Source organism: Polypterus senegalus, chromosome 18, assembly GCF_016835505.1.
Source record: "Polypterus senegalus isolate Bchr_013 chromosome 18, ASM1683550v1, whole genome shotgun sequence".
Taxonomy (NCBI): Eukaryota; Metazoa; Chordata; class Cladistia; order Polypteriformes; family Polypteridae; genus Polypterus; species Polypterus senegalus.
The window spans coordinates 27,368,012-27,382,040 of record NC_053171.1 but is presented as its reverse complement, the minus strand read 5'-3'; positions in this window follow the sequence as shown (position 1 = coordinate 27,382,040).

Here is a 14,029-nt window from a genome sequence, read left to right as displayed (position 1 = left end):
TGAGGGTCTGGTGTAAAAAGCTGTGGTTGAGGATGTTTTGGCCTGGTGACATATTCTGTGGGTGGCAGTCCAGTGAGGGGCTATGAGAAGTGTGAAGTGTGAATTATGGCATCAGAAGTGAAGTATTAAAGGGTGGTCCTGGTGAAGTGTTGTGAGAAATGAGGTGGTCTGTCTGAGGTTTCCCTGTGAGATTGGGGTGGTCTGGTGGGTTTTTGTAAGGGGTGTGATGGTCTGGCCTGTGGTCTGGTTTTAGTGATGTGAATTGTGATGAAATGGGATTGAAATGGGAGTTGTGGTGGTCTGGATTGACATTTCTTAGTGCGATTAGAGACACAAGTTGTGGTCATCTGGTGACGTGTTTTGGAAGTCTAGAGGTGCGAGTTTGGAGATGTCAACTGAAGTGTGGATTGAGATCAGGTCTAGTGGGGGTCTAACTTTGCGGTGGTCGAATGTGAACCCTGTGAGATTTTACAGTTTGATTTGAGTTTAGGAAGCAGTGGTCAGATGTTGCGTCTGACAGTCTAGTCTAATGAATGCTGGTTACATGTTATGACTAGGGACTTGATGTGAAATGTAAGGTGAGGTGTGAAGTCTGATCAGGGTCTTGTCTGTTGATGATGCAGGGCTGGCGTGTATGATACAAGATGTCTGTTAGCTTGTAGAGAAGTGTAACCTTCTGTTCTTGGGTGTGGAGATGTGGCTGTGATGTCTCCTGGTCTGATGAACACTTATAGTCTGCAATGATCACTAGGATAATATTCTGTTTAATGGTTGCTGGTTTGGCATTGCCACCTCTGCCACTTAGTAACACTACAGTCACTTTTAAAGGTCCTCTTCACTAAAAAAATATTTACAAGACTTAAAGAAACTCCACATAAAGAGCAAATTTTATCCACTTGAAAACACAAAGGACCCTGACATGTTCAACTTTAGGAGTATCCTGGATGAGGGTCTGCTGATCAGTTTGCTGTTAACATACAAACAAGCCAGGAGGGCTAAATGGCCTCTTTTTATTCCTTTTCTTCCCCACGTTTCTGCTTAAGTGAGAGCCATGCACTTGAACGTCCATGCAGTGTGCCACATGTTCCTCTAGAGGGAAGTGTTTCCCAGTTCCCAATCCATGCCCGCTGGCGGCCCCTTCTCTCACTGGTGAAGCCTGGCAGAAAGTTAGCGTAAGGTGAGGGAGCCGTCTGACAGCTCATAATGAAATCTCCGGAACAGTGACCTGGGGAGGCACAGGAAGGCCATCCTTCTTATACTTCTCAAACCCTGTGCAGCCTGTTAGATTTTACAGAGCGTTGCTTGTCCTCAAAGAGTAAAATCCTTCGATGCCCTTCATGAGTTAGCAGAGATATCTCTGATGCAGAGCTGTTAATTAATTGGAATGGAGGTCAGCGTCAGAGAGAAGAGAGAGAGAGAGAGACAGAGCTGAGTCATGCGTCACTTTACAAATTAAATCCGCATACGAAAGACAAGCAATTAAAGGGACGCAGACAAGAGCACAGACGGAAACAAAGAAATCAAGAGTTATGTGCAAAATGTGGCCATCTGAATCGGTGGATCTGGTGGGGGGGGGGGCTTCACTTAATCCTGCTTGCACCTTAACCTCCATATACTGTATGCAGAGTGGTGGCTCTGAGGCTAGGGATCTGCACTGGCAATCAGAAGGTTGCTGGTTCGAATCCTGTAAATGCCAAAAGGGACTCAGCTCTGTTGGGCCCTTCAGCAAAGCCCTTAACCTGCAATTGCTGAGCGCTTTGAGTAGTGAGAAAAACGCTATATAAATGCAAAGAATTATGATTACTTTACAATGAAATGGGATGTGTACATCTGTCCATTCATTTACTAAATCCCCTTTTCACTGCAGGATTGTGAGGGTGCTATATACAAAAATGATCATTTGACTAAATTCGAGCATTAACACTGACACTCGTACTGTCTATATGGGGGCTACCAAGCATAAAATACAAAAGCGCAGTTTCCTGCAGACTGCACTTTAGGGTGGTCCACACCACAGAGTGGGAGTCTGCTGCCCCTGCTAAGGACAAAATGAAGCTAAGGAGTTTGAAACATTTACCTTTGTAAAGCTCTTCCAAATGGCTCTTGTGATAGACGGCTGGCAGCTCAACCCGGCCAGGACACCCTGAGGATGGAAGGGTGGGGAGAGGCAGCAGCTTTTAGACACTGCCTCCCCCAAAACACTAGATGGTAGCTCCTCTAGAATATAATAGTGCCCCACATTCCTGCAGGGCATCCTGGGACTTGGAGTGCACTTTCTCAGCCCTGTTTGGGTACCGTGGGTGCTGCCAGGAGGAACTGTAACAGGAGAAGAAAGAAGTCATGCCTCACTCATACAGGACGGGAGCTCCTACGTACTTCCGGGCTGAAGAATAGCCAGTCGTCCAACTGAAGTGCTAGCAAGTCGCATGGACGGATGGGCAGAAGCACTTCTGGGTCAAGGACTATATAAAGGACTGCTGGAGACCCAGCAAGAGAGCTGGAGTCGGGAGGAGTGTGACAGAGCTTGTTGGAGAGGTGTAGAGGAGAGATTAGTGATTATTATTGTGCTTATTAATTGTGTTATGGTTGCTCTGGTGCTTAGGGAGCATTGGAAAAGAAGAAAATATTTAATAAATTACCCCCTGCTCGCTTCGCTCACCAATCCCCCCTGACCTGCGCTACCCGCCAGCCACTTTGCGTCTCTGCCGCTCGCGTTGTGAAGATGGGGGCTGAATGCACCCCAAGGAGACGCGGCCGCTCCTCTGAAACCCCCTCTTAAACGGTGATACAATGGGAAATAAATACATTTCTTTTTTACCTCCTCCTTGCTCAATCAGCTGCTGTGCGGCGTGATCTGCATCTCGCGTGGCGCTTCAAACATTTAAAATCCTGTACAGCAGCTGTCCTACTCTTTGTGTTTTATTTCCGGTCCTGGGTGTGGTTAAATCTTTTGGCACAAAGTCTCGTCTCACGTGAGTTCTTGATATTTTACTTTATAATTTAAAAATGGAATAAGAATCTGAAAATCTAACAACATCACATTAAAGTCCGATAAATTCTGAAAAGAATGATTCCAAACAAATATATGTAGGTTTTAAAATAAGCCTGATTTAAAGCGTGGCAAAAAATGTGACATAAAAATGTCACATAAAATCGTTGCACAAAATCGTTGCACTTTTAGGCTTAGGATTTGATATATATAGAGAGCAGATATCTTCTGGGTGCTTTTAACCTGTGTCCTGTGCATCTGTCTGTTGGGTTTAAGGGGCAACAGCAACCCCTAGCGTTTCACACTCTACATGCAAGACGTCCTCCAGGCTCATCTACGTGATGGGTGCCCCTCTTTGTGACAGCCCTACTAGTGGTCTCTTAATCACATTAATAAGGTGCTTTTCTAACTAACTCAAATGACTTTTCATAGACAGTAGGGGACCACTTCAACCCCCCACCAAAGTGCAGCACCCACCTGGACAATGTGACGGCAGCCATTTCTGCACCATTTGCTCACCAAACATCAAGTGTAAGGTGGTAATAGTTAGCCAATAAGGAGCAGGGGGTGATTAGGGGACTAGAACATCCAGACCATGGTAGGCAGTTTAGCCAGGAAAGTATTACTGTTTTTGAAAGATGCTCAGAGATCTTCTTTCACCACCACCACCACCAGTTTGCTTTTACATCTCATCCGCAGGATGCCCACCTTTAAAGTCCCCATCACTGCACTGTGGCATTGGGAGCCACACTCAAACCACAGGGTAAGCACCCACTGGTGGCCTCACCAACACCACTTCCAGGTGTTACTCCCTCTTGAGAGAACTTCCCAATATCTCAATCCAGGTCATCCCCCAAAGTGTCCCGATTCTGTTTCCTGTGAGTCCACCATTGTGTTTGCTTCGTTCCAATACTTCCAAGTATTTTACCACTCACTGAGTTCCCTAGTGATTCCGATTCTCCCGATACAGACAGAATAACAGATGAAAAATTAAGAGAACTCGTGAGAGCAGATGAAAGACAGTAAGGGTTCATTATTGGTAAGGAGTGGCAGATGCAATATTGATTGTGTAGAAACTTCAGGAGAAGACATTGGAGGGAAATGAAAAGCCATGGTGTGTATTTACAGATCTAGAAAAGGCCTAGAGTAGAGTCCCAAGGCATGTGGTGTTCTGGTGCCTAAAAAAGTTGTGGAAAACCTGGGAAAATCTATATATATAATTCACTAAGGCAAGACAACCATGAAGAGCACGCCAGAAGGGGTGTGGATTCACTAAGCCGCCGACAAGTGAGACACCTATGGCGCACACAGGAAGGAGCCACGCCCACCAACTCCAAGACCATTGGATACGACGACAACTCGCAGGGCCACGCCCCCCACCAACACGGACGCGACGACACAGAAAAAATGGCGTCATTTATGTTCGTCTGTCGTAGAGGCCACATGCAGCGCAGGTCAGGTTAATGTCATGTACCTCCGAGCTACGTTGACTGTTCATAGAGGCATGTTTCTCGCGGAGGTGAATCGCCATATGCAGTGTGTGAAACGGTTTGCGAGGGGTATCCCATGGGATCCTTAAAACAATCCTTTAAAACTGAGGTTAAAGCACAATGAAGGAATCAGTCTTTAAAAACCAATAAGCCCTGTGCCTCTGTTTCATTACCGTCTCACCTGCTTCACCAATGCAGGCCCTGCAACAGTTGAGACGCTCTGTCAGCAGCTGACCTGACCGGTTCACACAGAGGCAGCGCAAGAGAAAGCCACACCAGAGACAGACAGAGGCACACACACAGGCAGCTGGTGGCGGCTCTCCGTGAGTTTCTCTTGCGAGTGGACACATGAGCAGGCGGTGTGTATGCTTCGAGTGCAAGGGTGGACGCGACAGGACCATCTAGGAAAAATCATGTCGCGGATGTGATTCGCTGTATGCAGTGTGTAAACAGTTTGTTTGTCGCAGATGTGAATCGCTGTATGCGGCGTGTAGAACAGTTTGCGAGGGGTGTCCCTGTGTCTTTCCAGAAGTGTTCAACCATCAATAAATAATTATGCGCCGTTTGTTATGCCGCGGATTCACTATTGTGTTGTATTTTGCTCTCTCCAGAGTTCCATCTTTTCATTCACTTACTGTTGTATTCTCTCACTAACCTGTTTTAGACAACCGTGTCTTTCCAGAAGTGTTTACCATTCAAAAAATAATTATGCATGAGATTGAGCGTGTGTCTAGGCGTGGGTAAGCCGTTGAACCCCATTCGGGCTGCAAACCGTGGAATTGCCACTAAGTGCGACTCATACGCTCCCACTGTTTTCGTCCCTACCCTTTGTACACACCCCCTCCCACAGGTTGACTGTTAATAGAGGCGTGTTTCTCGCGGAGGTGAATCGCCATATGCAGCGTGTAAAACGGTTTGCGTGGGGTATCCCATGGGATCCTTAAAACATTCCTTTACAACTGCGGTTAAAACACTATGAAGTGAGCAGTCTTTAAAAAACGAGTTTTCAGTTACGACGCACGACCGCGTGCAGCATAGCAAAGTGTTGTACACGCTACATACAGCAATTCGCATCCGCGACAAACATGCGTCTTCTTAGATGCTCCTGCACTTTGTACACACCCCCCCTTACCACCTTGCTACGCCGCACGGACGATTGTGTGTTGGTTCGTTCCGTGCATTGTTACAATGTTGCTTTTCTTTCTGATTTATTACATTATCGATTTTGCAAATGTTAAATTTTCTCCCTGTGCTTAAACATTATTAAAAAACCGGCCTGATTATGCGGCGTATGGTATGCCGCGGGTTGGCTAGTATGTAGAAATGATGTAAGGGGGATTAATAAGAACTGCACATGGAGACACAGAAATGTTTTAAGGGTGCAACACACTAAACAACTCCTAGTCAGGAGGTGGCATCAGGACTTGACAACTGCAATTGCTGATCTCGTCACCTGAGGATGTCAGATTACACAACTAGTCAAACAAGATGACTCCATGACGACTGTTCACCATTGTTTCACACTTCCTAAATATCACGTGCTTCCTGGCAGAGCCCATGCGATATGAATGCTTCTCAGGTATGGTGAGTTCAACTATAGTATTTGCCTTTCTTTGCCTTTTCACTTTTCCATTCTGTTGTGAGTACATAAAACACAAGACATCAGACAGACAAGCCCCTCTTCCATTTTGTGAGGTCCAAAACACCCACACTACTCATTCCTCACGGCTGCATTGTATGCACTGCACTCATTGGTTGTCTGCTTTCACATGCACAGAACCTGCACCAATGACTTGGGACAGAATGAAACCTGCTGAGCTGCAGACTGGCTGGACAAAGTTACTGGAGATGTTAGACCGTGTGATTGGCAGTCATGGGAGTGTGAAACAACTGCCTTCACCTCGGATGCCCAGGTTGCCCTTAGCAGGCATGCTTGATAGTCATGGAACTGAGATGAACTGGGCAATGAGGACACGCACACACAGTAAGGTGATGTGCAAAAGTGCAAAGTACTTTTATTAACAAACAACAAAGTGCTCAAAACAAAGTGCAGTGCAGGTTTTTTTTTCTTTTCAATAAATAAGTCAAAAAAGAATCTAATAAAAACAGTAGGTGATGGTGGAAGGAACCTCGTCAGAATTGGCCAATGTTAAGAGTGGTGTCCAGCAGGGGTCAGTGCTGGGGCTCTGCTATTTTTAATATATATGAATGATTAAGATAGGAATATAAGTAACAAGCTGGTTAAGTTTGCAGATGATACCACGATAGGTGGATTAGCAGATAATTTGGAATCCGTTATGTCATTACAGAAGGACTTGGATAGCATACAGGCTTGGGCAGATTTGTGGCAGATGAAATTTAATGTCAGTAAATGTAAAGTATTACACATAGGAAGTAAAAATGTTAGGTTTGAATACACAATGGGCGGTCTGAACATCGAGAGTCCACCTTATGTGAAGGATTTAGGAGTCATAGTGAACTCTAAGCTGTCGACTGGCAGACAGTGTTCAGAAGCCATTAAGAAGGCTAACAGAATGTCAGGTTATATAGCGCCTTGATGTGTGGAGTACAAGTCACAGGAGGTTCTGCTCAACCTTTATAATGCACTGGTGAGGCCTCATCTTGAGTACTGTGTGCAGTTTTGGTCTCCAGCCTACAAAAAGGACATAGCAGCACAAGAAAAGGTCCAGAGAAGAGCGACTAGGCTGATTCCAGGGCTACAGGGGATGAATTATATGGGAAGGTTTAAAGAGCTGAGCCTTTTCAGTTTCAGTAAAAGAAGATTAAGAAGTGACATGACTGAAGTGAAAATTATGAAGGGAATTAGTCCAGTGGATCGAAATGGTGACTTTGAAATGAGTTCAACAAGAACATGCGGAGAGAATCGAAAACTTGTTAAAGGTAAATTTGGCACAAAGTTTCCAAAGAGAACCACAGACACTTAGGAAAAGTGACCACGTAGTGCGGCAGACAGGAGGACTTTAGGGACTTTCAAAACTCGACTTGATGTTCTTTTAGAAGAATTAAGTGGAGAGGACTGGTGAGCTTTGCTGGGCTCAATGGCCTGTTCTTGTCTAGACTGTTCTAATGTTCTAATGAACCCTTTTCAGTCTTCTCAGTGAGAGGAGACGTCCTCCAGCAAGTGCAGTCAACCTCCATTTGGCATTCAGTGGGGGACCCTGCAGGCCCTGCTCCCTTCTCCCATCACAGTCCCCCAGCATTCAGCTGGAATCACATGGAGTGATTGGTCACTCATGTTCACTGGGTCCTCAGGAGGAGTGACCTTGTCCTGTGAGCGCCATCCGCTCACTTCTGGGTATCACGATCCTGACTCTTCGTCTTTTTCTTTCTTTCCCTTAAACCTCCGGTGTCTCTTTTCTTTCTCTCTTTCACCATCTTTTTTTTGATCTTCTTACTCAGGCTCCTTTATACTCGAGCGGACACTGGCACTGTAATTATTATCCCCAAAGTGCTAATGGGCTGACTGCATTGGCATGTGAATGCATAATCAGCCAACTTCCCCATCAACACCCTGGGGGCCGCTTGGCCATGCTGCCCCTATGGACCCCACCAGACCTGAGTGTACTGATTTTAATAAAAACACACACATTGCCACGGTCCCCGATAAACACTTAACCATCCCAACTCACTAAGAACATGTCAACGAAGTCTGCAACTGAAATGATTCTGGGGATTGTGATATGCTGCGGCCTTTTCTGTTATAAAGGTAAACTTTAAGAGTGACCAGCCATCTTCATCACTTTGTACTGTTTTGTGTAAAATAGGGCAAAATATACAGACATTTTTCCTCAGAGATTTTTCCACAAGATTTCAGAAGGTGGGAGCATACACTGTGGAGTAAGGGGGAACATTGGGTAAGGTGATTTGTGTTGTCTATTAAATAAAATGGAGATCTGTATTTTAAAGCAATCTTGCTTTATCATGGTGGAAGAAGTGATGACATGCTGCATGTTTTCAGAAAAACATGAAATTCCCTGTACTCAATACACGTGACAAAACTATTGCTACTGTTATGAATAGTTGCTGTTGTGCCGCAGCTTAAAAAAAGCATGCCGCAAAGACAAGGGAAGCAGGACCAGGAGTCAAAAACCTCATCAAAAAATGGTTACCGGATTTGATGTGTTTGCCAGGGTGTGTTCTCTGGCCTCTGTTTATGTTCCCTCTTCATGTCTTTTTGTAATTACAGTTGGCTGCCTTATCCGCGGGTTTGGCATTCATGGTCTTGACCTAAAATATTTTTCAAAATCCAGAATATTCTTGAAAAAGAACTTTTGAAATTCCTGCGTGCAGGTCGTCCCGCTAAATACGCACAAGAAACAACAGTGCTGCTGAGTCACGGTGTACCCAAGCCCACCCAGCCCTCAGTCCCACTGTATCAACCCTTGTGTTCGCTCCACATGCACAATTATCTTTATGCTTTTATATAAGCCCTGAGCATCTGCTGTTTTTACACATCCGTGTCGGGGGGGTTCTGAAATCCTATATTCATAGATTTGGTGGGTGAGCTTGCAATTATTTTTTGTTAATAGTCTTCTAATTAAGTATTATTATGATTCTATATATGAAATCGTATTCTTTTATGCCCCTTGTATTTTGTGGGTGGTACCCCAGGAGGCGGGCCCACCCTGATGTCTCTTTCCTCTTGTCTGCAATGACAAATCTGCAGTAACCCACTGTGAAGCCTGACATTGACACACTACAACAACACAGTCAGACACCCCCCAAAGGGTGAGCGTGCTTGTGATGAACGTTACTTCAAATGTTACTAAAAAGCCAAGAAAAGACAAGAACAGGAGGAAAGGGCGGTGGTAAGTTTCATGATTTGGTATCATTTTTGGTCCTTAACTTCCCCCCATTACGTCCTCTGTCAGCATTGCGAGGGGTGTGGCCTCTGAGGTCATGAGCTACATGTAATCGACACAACGGGACAAAAAGGATGGCTATGAGTTCAAATCCTTATCCGATCTGCAGATACCAAAACTCTGAAGGACTTCACATTTACCACTATGGCCTTTTCCTGCTTGAACTTTCAGTTTTTGACCCTCTTTCCTTTTGACCACCATCATTGTCTCTTGTATAGTATAAGGCTTCAGATTCATTTCACTTGCTACTTTTTTTTTGTTTTGTTTTGTTTTTCATGGGCATCTCCCATTTTTGCTCAGTTATCAGCCAGCTCGCTGGCAGAACATTAAGTAGTAGAAAATCTGAACTGTTGATTCAGTGAAATATGGGCTTAATAAGAGGGGGTTAGAGGTGAACTGTGGAATCGAAAGGAGCGTCTCACACACTGCGAGCAAACTGAATAGGTGTTATACAGCAGCAAAGGAGAATGGCTGATAATTTATCTGAAGTGCAAAAGTACACAAATCAGCCAGTAAAACAAAATAATAACATTCGATTAGGAAAAGAAACCCAGGATTCAAAGTCGATTGCCTAGCAAGTGACGAAACCTGAATGTGAGAACTCAGAGGGCAGAGAAGAAGCTGAAAACGCCCAGACGATGACGATCTCTGTGCTAAACTTCAGTTCAATTTTTTCTTTGCCTGTAGATGGCACATTTACATACTTGCGAATAAGTTCTCCCGCGGATAACTCGGGACTTGATTTTACTGTGTAATTTTTGGTATTTTATAATGTTGGTCGTATAAGTCGAATGCGGAAAACTCATGCTATTGATCCAAGAGATTATGATATGCTAACGCTCACCTGAGAGAGTAACCAAGGGGCACACTGGCTTTTTTTATGTATTGTGCCTACATTTCTATTTCTATTTCTATTCTGAAGCGACGTTTGCACTGATTTATGTTTGTTGTATCTCACACCATCATACAACTTTATCGTAAGAGCATCCCTTATCTACGATGGAACATTCAATCAGAAGAAAATATGAAGCTGGTTTTAAATTAAACTTCGTTGAAGTAGTGAAATAAATTGGTAACTGCACTGCTGCAACAAAATTCGATGCATCTGAGAAACTGATGAGAGATTGGAGGAGGAAAGAAGATGTAAAAAAAAAATGTAAGTGTCGCATTTTTGAACGTGCGTATAAGTCGGGGTCTGATATTATGATCGATTTTTAAGGTTTCAAGACCCGACTTATACGTGAGTAGATACGGTCCTTTAATTGCTGCAGAACATCTGGAGGTTGTAACCTATTAGTTGTTCCCTGAAGAAGGCCTACTCGTAATATTCTGAAATTTCCTTATTTTTTAAGTTGGTAACCTAAACTTTTAAAAAAATGTAAGTGTTGCATTTTTGAACTTATGTCGCATTTTTGAATTATGGACATTTTGTGCTGCCACCCATCCATTTTTGGGATCAGCTCTAGTTGAAGCCAGTAGCTAGTCTCTGTGGCCCAGCTGAATTTAGGTGAGCCTCTTCAGGGCAGGGCAGTCAAGGTGCTGTTGTTGGCCTGCTTCTTGGTCTCACACACATTTTCTCCTTTTGAAGAATACACTTCATTATACCTGTCAAACCCCAAAAACAACTTGAAGTCGAAGTTAAAGTACAGAACCTAGTAAAAGCAAAAAAGCCCTAAGAAAATAACTCACACTCAAATGATTCAAAGATCAAATGCATAGTCTTTCATATATAACAAACCTAGACATTATGTGGCATGCGGCTCTGAACACTACTTCGTAGCAACCATATAGCAACCAAAGAAAATGGCAATGCCCGAGAATTTTATGATAGTGTTTCAAGAAGACGCAATTTTTTTTACATTGTTGAAACAGTTGAACCTTTAAAACCAATAGCAGAAATGACCTTAAAAATGGGTACAAAAAAGAAAAAACAAACTACTGTATGCCACAAAATAAGACAAACTTCATAAATAAGTGTCAATCACAACGGTTTTCTAGATGTCAATGTCTTTCTTTCTAAGACTTCCTTTTAAGCCTCATGAGGTCCCCTCTGAAACATTTTAGAAGAACACCTCTAGCTCTTCACTCTACAAAGCATTTGTGAGGCTTCAGTTTTAGAAAATATTCATTGTGTGCTCCACTTTGGATAATCATTCTTTCTCTACCTTCTCCCAGCCCACCCTCCTAGGACACTCACGATGCTTCCACCAACCCTCTCACTTCAGGTTCTCCTCCAGTAAGATTCAGTACAGCACTTACAGCCCTTATTCTCTAAGATCTCCTTTAATATCTTCTCAAACTCTCTTTGTAGAAACTCTTTTAGTTTAGTACTTTTTAGTTCTTCCACCCTGTTAGCCCCCATACAGGTCCACTCCTCTGTTAGGCCTACTCTGGTCCCATTTCTTGGAGACTCTTCTTCAGTATCTCTTTCTTTCTGTGAGGCAAGGCCTTTTTGAAAGACCTCCCTATCGTCCTAATCCCCCTTTGCAGCAGAAACGTATTCCATACTTGTCCAATGCCCCATTTTGAAAGGTCCTCTCACTCTGTGATTTGTTCCAGTCCTGTATTTTGAGACCTGCTTATTTCTTCATTTTGTGAGACGACTGCCAGCCTACGTCTCTGCAGGACCAGAGTGAGCCTCTGTGTGGAAGTTGATTGTCGAGGCTGTGCTAGAGAGTCTGAACAGAGGTCAGCATCAGAAGCATTTAATGGGAGAAGCCATTGAGTGTTGTGGCTCCCTGTTTAGTTCTATATTTTAATTCTTTCATGCTTTGCGTAATCTTTTTTCCCAACAGAAAGGCTCATTTGCTTTGCACATTTCCTAACCACTATTCTGTTGCACCTATGCTGCACTTCACACGGTGCAGCACTGTTCTTCAAGATGTCGCATGCTGTTTTGTCACCTGGTCAACTAGGTCGATACCTGAAGTTAGGAGATGCTCTAACTTTCTGCGTGCTGTGCCATCACTTGAAGCGGAAAAGTCATTGTTGAGGCGCCAGTTGCCGGATTAAAATAATAAAACAAGAAAGCCGAGACTGGCAGAAGCAGTGAAGCATAGGGCCATGTGCCACACCACGCCATACCACTTCCCCCCGGCCCTGCCAGGTGTTTCTCATTTGTCAGTTCATGTGAGGTTCAGATCAAAGGAAGTAAACAACATCACAGGGTGGCATCGAGAGGAGATGAGTTTCATGCCAGTCAGGGTAGCTCAGCAGGGATCCTGACTCAGGGTGGCCAGTGTTAGTTAGAAGGTATTATGAAAGCAGACGGAAAGAAAACAATCTTTAAAACATTTTTATAGAGTGGATCTGGTGGTGGTATGCGGTCCATCCAAATGGCATCTGAAAGCTTGTGGATTGTTGTTCTAGACTGAAGAGGAGGCAGCTGGCGCTGCATGTTCTGCTTCTCTTCTACTGAAATCTCTCATTCATAGAAGTGTTCAGACCCTTTGCTGTGGCACCCCAAATTGCGGTCGGGAGCATCCCGTTGGCTTTAATTATTCTTGAGATGTGTCTGGAACTTGATTATAGTCCACCTGTGGGAAATCGATTTGAAAGGATATTGTTTAGAAAAGCACACGCCATTGCATAGAAGGTCCCACAATTCACACTGCATGTCAGGATAAAAATCAAGCTAGTCTTGAAGTCCAAGGAACTCTCTGTAAAGCTCTGCAATTAAATTATGATGAGACATAGATCAAGGCAAAGATCTGATCAGACCATTTCTATAGCTTCGAGTGTTCCCAGGAGCACAGTGGCCTCAGTAATTGTGAAATGGAAGAAGTCTGGAACCACCAAGACTCTTCCTAGAGTTGGCTTTCAATGCAGACTGAGTTACCCAATGGTCCTTCTAATAGTGCTTTAGAAGTCCTCTGCTGAGATGGTAGAACTTGTCGAAAGAGCAATCATCTCAGTAGCACTCCATCAGTCAGGCATTTAAGGTCCAATGGATAACACCAACTTGGAATTTGCCTAATGGCAGTTACAGAACTCTGAGAGCATGAGGAAAAAAATTCCCTGCTCTGATTGACAAAAATTGATATCTTTGGACAAAACCCCCAAGTACTATGTGTGATTGTTGATCACCTGCTTAATACCGTCTCTGTGGTGAAGCACGGTGGTGGCAGCATCATGCTGAGGGGTCCATTTCATTGGCAAGACTGGTCAGATCTGAGGGAACAATATATGCAGCCATGGGGGGGTCCGTGAAGAAAACCTGCTGCAAAGTGAACACAACCTCAGGCTGGGGTGATAGTTCGGCTTTCAGCATGACAATGATCCGAAGCATACAGCCATGACAACGCTGCAATGGTTTTGAGACAAGTCTCTGGGTGGCCCAGCCAAAGTCTAGATTTAAACTTCATAGAACATCTGTGGAAAGACCTGAAGATTGCAGTTTAATGATACTTTCTAGCGGAGCTTGAGAACATCTGCCAGAAAGAATTGTGATACACTTCCCAAATTCAGGTATGCAAAGCATGTAAAGATTTGCCTAAGAAGACTCAATGAAGGGTCTGAATACTTCTATGAATGAGAGATGTCACTTTTTAATTTTTAATAAATTTGAAAAAATGTTCTCCCTTTGTCATTATAGGATATTAAGCTTAGATTGATGGGCAGAAATGGCAAATACATCCATTTAGAAATGAAATCTACAACATAATAAA